The following is a 10,382-nucleotide window of genomic DNA, read 5'->3' as shown; positions in this document are numbered from 1 at the left end:
CTCGGATGATAGAGTGTCTCACAGTCCCCACCTCTGGCAACTGATGATTCAGCTATGAGGTTTTCCATGGCTAGGAGAACGAATTTTCAAGGTCAAGGATCTGCTCCAGCTTCAGAAAATAGTGAGGATAGTATTTGGGAATACTATGCTAGGTCAGATGACAGGACTATGGATATGTCCATCTCGAGTGCCTCCATTAGTACAACTCAACAAAGTGCACACCATGCAAATGCTTCAAAAGGGTTCGTGGTGACTGTCCCTACACAGTCACCTTAATGACGATCTACGTATGGAATTGCCAGGATATTGGTTCCACCACGGCGATTCAACATATAAAGGACCAGATGGGGGTGCTGGGAGAGGATATAGTGTGTGTGTCTGAAACAAAGGCAGATAGGAGGCATATAGTGAGGGTAAGTAAGATGTTAAAGTTGGGTGGTTGTTTCTATGTACTTGCTGAAGGTTTAAGTGGTGGTATGGCTATCATGTGGAAAGAAGGAGTGGACCTGGAAGTTCTTGGGGCTGCTAAGAACCAGATAACAGGTAAAATTTCAAATTATTATAACAAGGTTTCTTTATTTTTCTCTTTTGTGTATGGGGACCCTGTTCCTTGTCGTAGAGGAAGGGCTTGGACTGAGCTAAGAGACATTGCTCCTCTGGTGCCTGGTCCTTGGTGCTTTTTTGGGGACTTCAATGCTATTTCATGTTTGAATGAGAAAGTAGTAGGATAAGGGGGAGACATGTTGGAGTTCAATAGGATAAATAACCAAGTACATGTTGATTTGGGTTTTAAAGGACCAAAATTCACTTGGAACAATAATAGAACCCAGGTGCACATGTACTGGAAAGGCTGGATCGTGCTATGGCCACCCCCCAATGGCTGACCTGTTTCCCTCATGCTTGTGTGAGGACTGTTGCCAATGCTTCTTCTGATCACTTGGCTTTGCATATTGCTCTTACAAGTCCTGAGGATCGATGTTTAAAACCTTTTAGGTTCTTTAGTATGTGGTTATCAGATATATCATGTAAACCATGTATTGATGATGCCTAGAAGTCGGTTATGCATGATATACCTGATAACAATGTGCTCAATAGATTGCATGCCACTTAGGATAGTCTATCTTACTGGAATAAGAATGTCTTTGGAAATATTTGTCAGAACATAAAAAAAAACCCAAAGAAAGCTGGAAAATGTTTTATCAAAGCCCTTCACCACTGACAATCAAAATAAGGCAAAAGCTCTCAAAACCACTTTGCTTGAGTGGTATGTGAAGGAAGAATCCTATTAGAAGCAAAAATCTACAAATAACTAGATAAAGGAAGGGGGGGGGGGATACTGGATTTTTCTATCTCTCTAGTATATACAGGAGAAGAAAAAACAGGATTGAAAGTATCAAAAACAATGAGGGTAATTGTCAATTTGGTAGAACTGATGTGGGTAAGGTTGTCAATGATTATTTTGCTGTTATTTTTTCTTTTGATTGCCCTACTGCCAATAACAAAATTTTGGATATTTTTAATCCTGTTATTACTGATAGAGAGAATGATATGCTCATTGCTATACCATCTTCTGATGACATTTGACAAGTGGTGAGGAAGTTTGGGAAGCTCAAGGCTTCTAGGCCTGATGGGTTCCAAGGAGTTTTTTATCATGATTGCTGGGATATTATTAGAGATTGTATCACTGCTTTTGTCCAAGATTTTTTTGCTTATGGTAAGCTGAATCCTAGTTTCAATGAAACTTTTATAGCTTTGATCCCCAAAGTGTCTAACCCTGATCACATGTCCAAGTTCAGACCTATTAGCCCGTGCAATTTTAGTTACAAGATTATATCTAAGATTCTGGCTAATAGGCTAAAATGTCATATCAATAAGATTGTGTCCCTTTTCCAAGGAGCCTTTATAAAGGGGAGGAGCATAGGGGATAACATTGGGCTGGCTTGTGAGGCTTTCCATAATATGAAACATATGGAAAAAAAAAAAAAAAAAAAAATGGTGGATGGCTTTAAAAATTGATATGGCAAAAGCCTATGATAGGGTGGAGTGGTCCTTCTTTGATGGCATCTTTGAAAAACTTAGTTTTAGTGAACATTGGAGAAATTTGATTTTATAATGTCTTACAACTGTTTCTTTTAAGGTTTTGTTGAATGGATCCCTTCTTGAAAAAATTATTCCTGAAAGAGGGCTTAGACAGGGGGATCATTTATCCCCATATTTGTTTATTTTGGTTTTTGAGGCTTTATCAAGGATGCTTGCACAAGCTGAGAATAGGGGAGAGATCCAAGGTATCAAAATCAAGAGGAACTCTCCTGCTATCACTCATCTTTTATATGCAGATGATTTGATTATTTTCTCTAAAGTTACTCCTGAAAATAGTAGTCATCTTAAGACTATCTTACAAGAGTATTATGATGCCTCTGGTAAGCTAATTAACTATGACAAATCTAGCATTTTTTTTAGCAAAAATGTTAGATTTAGAGTTAAGTTTAAACATAAAAGGTTCTGGAAAATGAAACTGTTTGATCCAAATGACAAATATCTTGGGGTCCCAATTATGTTGTCTAGAAAAAAAATCTGAGGACTTTGATTACCTTATGGACAAGGTCCATGGCAAGATTAAGGGTTGGAAAGCTAAGGTGCTTTCCCAGGCAGGTAGAACAACTCTTATACAAGCTGTGGCTCAGGCAACCCCTCTTTATACCATATCTACCTACCTCCTCCCTGTCTCTACATGTGACAAGATTGACAAAGCCTGCAGAGATTTTTTTTTTGGAATGGATCCTATAATTCTAATAGTGTCCATACCATTGGGTAGGGGAAGCTGTGCAAACCTAAACAAATGGGAGGATTAGGGTTTAGAAAAGCTAGAAATATGAATATAACCATGCTTGCTAAGGTACCTTGGAAAGTTGCTATTGACTTAGAGTCTCTATGGACAAAAGTCTTTATCAGTATTTATAGTCAAAACTGGATTGGGGATGTGTTAAAACCTCCTGGGACAGCTTCCTATTTCTGGAAAGGGGTTCATAAGGTGTTTAACCTCATATGTGGGGGTCTGCTTTGGACTATTGGAAATGGCTTAACCACTTCAATACTTCATGATCCTTGGCTTTGCAAAGCTGGTAGACCTATCACACTTCAAGAACTGGGAGTTGATCACCCAGAACTTGAACATGCTCATGTGGCTGACTTGTTCCTTACCAGTGGCAATGGGTGGGATATTGAAAAGCTGAACCATCTGTTCCCACCTCTCATCAGTCAAAACATCCAAGAGGTGGTGGTGAGGCCAATTGGGGCCCAAAAAGACAAGATGATTTGGTCTGGGGATGATAAAGGGGTTTTTACTGTGAAGACTGCCTATAAGTACTTAACCCAAATGACTTGGGAATGACAGTCCTCCAGTTTCAGCCAAAGAACCATCTCTAACATGTGGAAATCAAGTCTCCTAGCTCATATACAAATGTTCCTCTGGAAAGTTTATAAAAGAGCACTGCTTATGGGGGCCTTATTTATGGAGAGGAAATTGCATGGAGATTTTGCATGTCCTTTCTGTTGGAGTACCATGGAATCCGATATACATCTTTTTCTTGAATGTGATTGGATTAGGAGTGTTTGGTTTGGATCAGACCTTGATTTTCGAATACTACAGCTAGATAGTGGGCATACTATCAGAACTTGGGTGGACCAATTTTTGTTATGGTGCTCCTAATGGGGAGGAACATATCAACCAAGCTGGGATCTACTGCTGTGTAATTCTTTACCATATTTGGGAAGCTCGAAATGAAGCAAAGTTTGAGCACAAGGTCCCCAACAGGGCATGACCACTAAGGAAGTGTTCCACTGTCACAGCAAGTTGCTGCAACCTACATAAAAGCTCTCCCTAATCCTCCTATTAATCCTATAAGAATAAATGTTTTAAATGATTTGTTTTCAGTAATCCCAAATGATAGTATCCTTATACGGTTTGATCCTGCCTTCCACAGGGACACTGGATGTGCAAGTGATGGGTGTATGGCTTGGAATGATGTAGGAGAGATAGTGGGAGTATCTGTTAAGAGATTCAAAGCTAAAGGTCCTGAAGAAGCAGAGATGGTGGCGAGTGAGGAAGCAGTTTTGCTGGCTTGCTACCTGGGTAGATACAAGTTTGTGATCCAAGGAGACTGTGAAGAGATCATTTAGACTTTCAATGGGGGAGGATGTTGGTGGAATTTGAGCGCACTACATTTTGCTGTAACAAAACACTTAAGTAATCTAGAGTCTGTTATGTTTGGTTGGTTGAGTAGGACTGTAAATATTGATGTTCATCAGTTAGCTCAATGGGCAATCCACCAACTACCTATGACACCCTCTGCCAAAGTGTATGGTAGAGTCAAACTTTGTTCTTTTATGGTTATAAGGTTCTATATATGATATGGACAGTTTATCCAAAAAAAAAAAAAAGACATAGTGATGTGGCATGTTGCAACATTAATGTTGCAGTGGTGAAAATAAGAGTAAAAAATCTCTTTTCTCTTTTTCAAAACACTTATTCTCTTTCTATTATCATTTTTTCATTCTTATTTTGTAATTCTCATCTTTTCTTCATAGCAAACCATCCATTCTATTGATTTTTCACAGTGATGTGGCGCGTTGCAGTGGTTTTCATGGTGCAATATTCACGTTGCAGTGGTTTTTATCGTGCAAAATTGATGTTACATTTATATTTCTTGGTGCAAGATTCACGTTGCAGTGATTTTTATAGTGCAACATTGATGTTGCAGTGCTACTTCTCGATACAACATTGATGTTGCAGTGGTAGTTTTTCATAGTACAACATTAATGTTACTGTGTCGGTGAACTGTGTCAAATTCTCTATGTCATAAAATTATTGTAGTTGGTAACGAGTTACGGACCAAAAAAAAGATGGTAGCTAGTTGGTAACGGGTTGAACACGCTGATGTCTATAAGCCCACACGCCCAACTTACTGTGGGCAGGCAGGCGGCCCACAATGTTTTAAAAGGGACACACTCGCTAACTAGCACCAAACAAAGTGTAGTGTTTTCAGTACTCTGATTGTCCACACACTTTTACCACCCTTTACCAAGAGCATTACGGCGTAAAATCATCGGGAACCCAAAGTTACAATAATTTGTAGTGTCTTCATCATGACGAAAAATGCTCCCTAAGACCCTAACTCATTGTTCGACACTGGCAATCTCTCCGAAATTTCGTAACATTAAAAATTATGGGTTAATTAATTAATTTTCAACAGGCTTTCCCTTGACTTGGAAGAGTAGCAGGGATATAGGATCACCACAGAAGATTTTATAAAACAGTAAAACACCCTATTAGAAAACTACGCTTGATAATTCCGGTCTATTTTCTTTATTAGAAAATCCAAACATGTAAGGTACAGAGTAACTCTGAAAAAGGAGATGCCTGAGTAACGTTATCTGTTGAGACCAGTGATCTCCTGAATCATATGAACAAGGAACACTCAGTTCTACATTACATAAGCATGGACCTAAGATAAGGAGCTGAAACTGATATTCAAAATGATTAAATGAATTCAAAAAAAATATAAAAGGGAAACAGGATGCACAATGACGTGCATATGTACTAAAAATGTATAGGACCTATTACAGACGGTTCAGGCTCGAAGGGGAGCAGGTGCCTCTAGGAGAACCAACCGAAGCTGATTGCTTACCAGTTCTTTAACAGTTCACATCGCTACGCTCTAAATAGATGCCATATGAATACGTCGCTATATGTCAGGTTAGCAACTCCAAGATGACTAGTAGATATAGCGCACACAAGAAATCAAACAGAAGGAAAAAGAGCATTTAAAGTACTGCACTCTTTTTATTTAAAAGACATCAACAGAGCTAATTCTGTGACAGATGACATCAATATGATGCCTTTATTAGATACAATAGCTAATTCTGTGACCGATGACATCAATATGATGCCTTTATGAGATACGGACCGACGGCTTCATTCCCTACTTCAAACATGTTACAGTTACTGCTGCATAAATTTCAGTAGATCGAAAAGGCCGAGAAAACTCTCTCATGCATCATTCCCGAGAAATATGCAATCCTTGCAGCAAGCATCACTGAACCTACAAAAAAGGGCAAAGATAATAGTTATTATGGAAACATCCAGGAAAGTAAACCTACCATAAGGGATGCTGCAAATTTGAAAGACCGAAAGACAAGCTTTTACTTGAGGTTATACTGTCCAACATTGCTCAAACTAGTTTAAATTTCACCAAGATTCGGTAGCAACCAACTATAAGCCAGTGGAAGAAGCAAATTCTGTTGAACAAAACTCAGGCAGTGGAAGAAGCACTATAAGCCAGTGTTGATACAAGTATACAAATGCTCTTTTTTATTTGTAAGCACAACTCATCTTTGCAAAGACTCAATTTTGCTTCCAAAAATAAGAATAGCAATTTTGGAACCTAAATTCATTTCACTAAGATTTCATCTACTCACCGCTGTACGCCTGTACATATCATGATTCCAAACTATGATATTTGCTGTTATTCCTTAAAACGGTTCAAATGTCAGACCATTCACATGAAATATTGACATACACGACATATCACCCCGTCCCTTTCCTCTTCACGAGACATTGACATCAACCCACGCATGCAAAAACTCGTGTTACTATCTACCCAAACACATTAAAACAAATACACGTGCTTTAGCATGCAACATCCCAGCATAAATGTTGAATTACAACTTGCCTAACCAACCATAGCTAAAGAATCTTTTACCATTTGATATTTCTCTCAGTGCATGAGAAATGGTAGTTCTAACTGTAAGTTCCTGAAATTTGATTTAAGCTGCATTCTGTTGAGACTGATCGATCCTATTATGTCAACAATTTTATTTTTTTATAGTAAAAGGCTTTTCTTTAGGGAATCAACAGGAAACAGCATCTATTTTACCCCTTTAATCTTTTCATTGTCTACAAGAGCACCAGACTATCTTTTTTCCCTTCTGGAAAAAACACCATTTCCACATGTTCAACAAAATAAGGGGCTCAAAATTGTGTGAGTCTATTATAGCAGAAAAACAGTAATACCATTGGCATTTGAAAATTTGGACACTCAGTCCCAGGGGAGTTCCATTGTTACTCCTACAGGAGCCACTTGGTGTGAGGCCCAAAGGTAAAAATGCTTTGATCTACCTATACAATCATACGCTGAGCAGAGCAAGTTATAATCTGGGTCCGCATTAGAATATCACTTATTATCAAGTCGTTTGATTTGTGAAGCCTACCTTAAAAAGACATTAGTAGTTTGGTTCAAAGTTAGAAAGTAGCAAAAACAAAGACTCTCATTTTCAGAATTTATAGAGCAATTACATATTACGCTCGACCATAAAAAGATCTCATGTACTTGGGAGTGGATAGGGTTGAGTGTCGACAGTTAAAACCAAAAGTCTCAGAGATAGGTTTTGACTTGAACTTGGAAACTCTTTCTACATTCAAATTAACTAAGGCATAAGACTGTGCTTGACCTTTCAATGACTTTCCTATACTGCTATAACCTGAAAAACACCCAAAGCATCACTTCATTGATTTGTCAACATATACCAAACAGTGTAGTGGAAAACCCCCATTTACAGGACCTATTCAAACATTATATTAGTGCATGGACATTTGTCAATGTCAAACATGGGTACCAAGTGTCCAACATACTGACCTACATTCACCGTATAAACTTCCTATTGAAGTGTGTCGACAACTCAACATGTAGAAAAACACAATGGGGATAGACATGCCATGTCCCTAGGGATGGTATATCCTTGTTAATGCTTTTTTATCTACAGATGTTCATATAATGATATGATGCCAACGAATACATTAATTCTTAGGAAATTAGATAGGAGCTAATAACCTAAGCCCAAGCATCCCATCCCTAGTTACTATATCCTTGTTAATTCCATAAGGCGGTCACAAGAGTTTTATAGATTCTTCAATAGTGTTACAACGAAATCATCTATTGCTTTTACTGAAAAGTTAACAATAAGAAACTTTCAGCTCAGTTTTTCAATTCTATAGGCTTTAATTGATCTATATCTACTGTATTTATTGATACATATAATAATTACAAAGCGTGATTCTGTGTTGGTTGGCTCGGAAATTAGGATATAAGGAGTACATACTCATTTAGCTTTGTTTAATTGCGACAAGGATAAACTGGTCTTGATGTAATATATTTCAAATACCAAACTTCACAAGTGTTGAGCATATCTCACACAAGTTCCCTATACATAAGATCCACAAGGGAGCTTTGAAACTATATTGATCAACTCATGTTACACTCAACTTGTCTAGGAAGAATCTCAGAGAAAGGAATGTCCGCAAACAGAACACTACTAGTGAGCACAATTATACGGGCCATAAATTCAAACTAAGTACCTATCTTTGCAGATGGGGGATGTCATCATGGGAATTATGCCCATTAACTCTGTTGGAGCTAAAGAAGGAAAGAATGGCAAGCCTTTGAGGCATCCACATCCCAGAGGAAGTGTGTTTAGGGCATGTGTGATGGTTCAAAGAAAGATACAGATTGGAAATTCACCATCAGGTTTACTGTTGAGGATCCCTGGTTTGCAAGAAGCATGGCATATAACAGAATTTGAGTAAGGACAGATTTGGTGCAGGAAGCCAAAGCTAATAGGGGGAAGACTTAACCTGCTTGGAGGACAAGAAACCATTTTGAGACTTGAGATGGAATCAAGATGGCTGCTCCACTCCTTTGTACATGTGTATTAGTCATGTACGACGCGTGGCTGTGCTTTTCTCAAACAGCCTACAAAATGCTTCGAAGGACCTTTTTATAAATTAATTCCTTAAAATTGCTGAAACGTCATATGGCATTTGTGTCTATACCGTCATATGGCATTTGTGTATAGACAATTGAACAACTGTTTTGTATAGGTAAACTACACGACAAATAAGATGAGCGACTAGATTCGAGCCTCATCCCATAGGCTGCCTAAGATATGGCTAAACAAAAGAATTTAGAACCTGACAGCAAGATCTCTGATTTATCTTTGCATGAGAGCAATTAAACTAAAGGACTCATACTACTACCAAATCTTCATCTTCCATAAAAGGGCGTGTCGCAGAAAATCCAAAAGGATGACGAAATGTCTTAATATTTAGCTTGAATCAATGTTGAAACATTCCAAATTCACTTCAGTTGATGTCAAAACATTAAATCCCCAAATGTATCTAGGCAATCGTCTAACGTATGGATCAGAATACATGTTGCATGTTAAAGCGTTTAGTAGAAGTGAGTAATACAAATTTTATAAAGCAATTTTATAAGTAAAAACTCTAAAGAGAACAAAAATGAGAATTGTCTGCATTCTTAACACGTCACAGAAACATGCAGAGACATACATTACTAAAAATTTGAAATGGGGATGTTGGCATTTTACCTTTGTGTTGCAACAAGTGAAGAACTGAGAAGATAGAAGAGATGCACAAGGCATCGAAAGAGGAAGAGAGGTTTGGTTTCAGTTGTGTATTAAAACACAAAGTGAGTTTGTTTTCTTTTGAGTTTGTTCAGAAAAATTGAAACACGAGTTACAAAGAGACAAGCTTCGTGGCATTTGGAAGGTAAGAAGTAAGAAGAGTTTTCTGAGAAGTTTAAAGTTTTTAGTAGACCCCACTTCCTCTTATATTTGTTATTTCTGAATTCAAAAAAAATAAAATAAAAATAGAAAGTAGCAAAACTGATATTTTCATTTGGGTGATCCAGGACACACCCATAAAAACACTACGGTACCCCAATTTTAAAACTAGTATATTACGTGGCAGTGGGGAGTGAGCGGACTTGCAGGGGGGAGAGAGAGTTGGGTGATGGGTGGGGAGAGAGAGAGATGGGTGAAGGAGAAAGGGTATTGGGGGCGAAGAAAAAATGAGAGAGAAGTTGAGGACAGACAAACATAAACCAACTAAACCAACTAACTTTTGGATTTTGTCGATACCTCCCTTTCTACCAAGATCTTGGTTTTGTCATACCTCCGGCCACCATTGCGTGGAGGGGGGGGAAGAGAGTTGGGTGATGCGGCGGAAAGAGAGATGGGTGAAGGAGAAAGGGTATTGGGGCTTAAGAAAAAAATGAGAGAGAGAAGTTGAGGACATGCATTTAAACCAACCAACTTGATTTTTGTCCGCATACCCCCCTTTCTGCCAAGATTGTTCGCTCCGCTCACTCGATAAATAAATAAAATTATTTTAGATACATTTAGGTTCCTAAACTATCCCTTTTTTATTAGGCGTACCCAGGACAAAACAAGTCATTTACTTATTCTTATTTTTTTTTTTTTTTTAAAATGTTTTTGAACTCTTCTCCAATAATTTATCTCTCTCTCTA

General features: G+C 38.1%; 1 long non-coding RNA gene across 1 annotated transcript; it reads right to left on the bottom strand.

The window, feature by feature from the left end:
• Positions 1 to 5,817: 5,817 nt before the first annotated feature.
• On the bottom strand, positions 5,818 to 9,665 carry LOC147518964 (uncharacterized). The gene is made up of 2 exons (XR_015211937.1): positions 9,442 to 9,665; positions 5,818 to 6,101 (listed from the first exon to the last, which is right to left on the bottom strand). It is a non-coding gene; the product is annotated as an uncharacterized LOC147518964 (long non-coding RNA).
• Positions 9,666 to 10,382: the final 717 nt, after the last annotated feature.

Source organism: Coptis chinensis, chromosome 2, assembly GCF_015680905.1.
Source record: "Coptis chinensis isolate HL-2020 chromosome 2, ASM1568090v1, whole genome shotgun sequence".
Taxonomy (NCBI): domain Eukaryota; kingdom Viridiplantae; phylum Streptophyta; class Magnoliopsida; order Ranunculales; family Ranunculaceae; genus Coptis; species Coptis chinensis.
The sequence above is the reverse complement of the archived record's forward strand: the minus strand, read 5'-3'. Positions and strand labels throughout refer to the sequence as shown.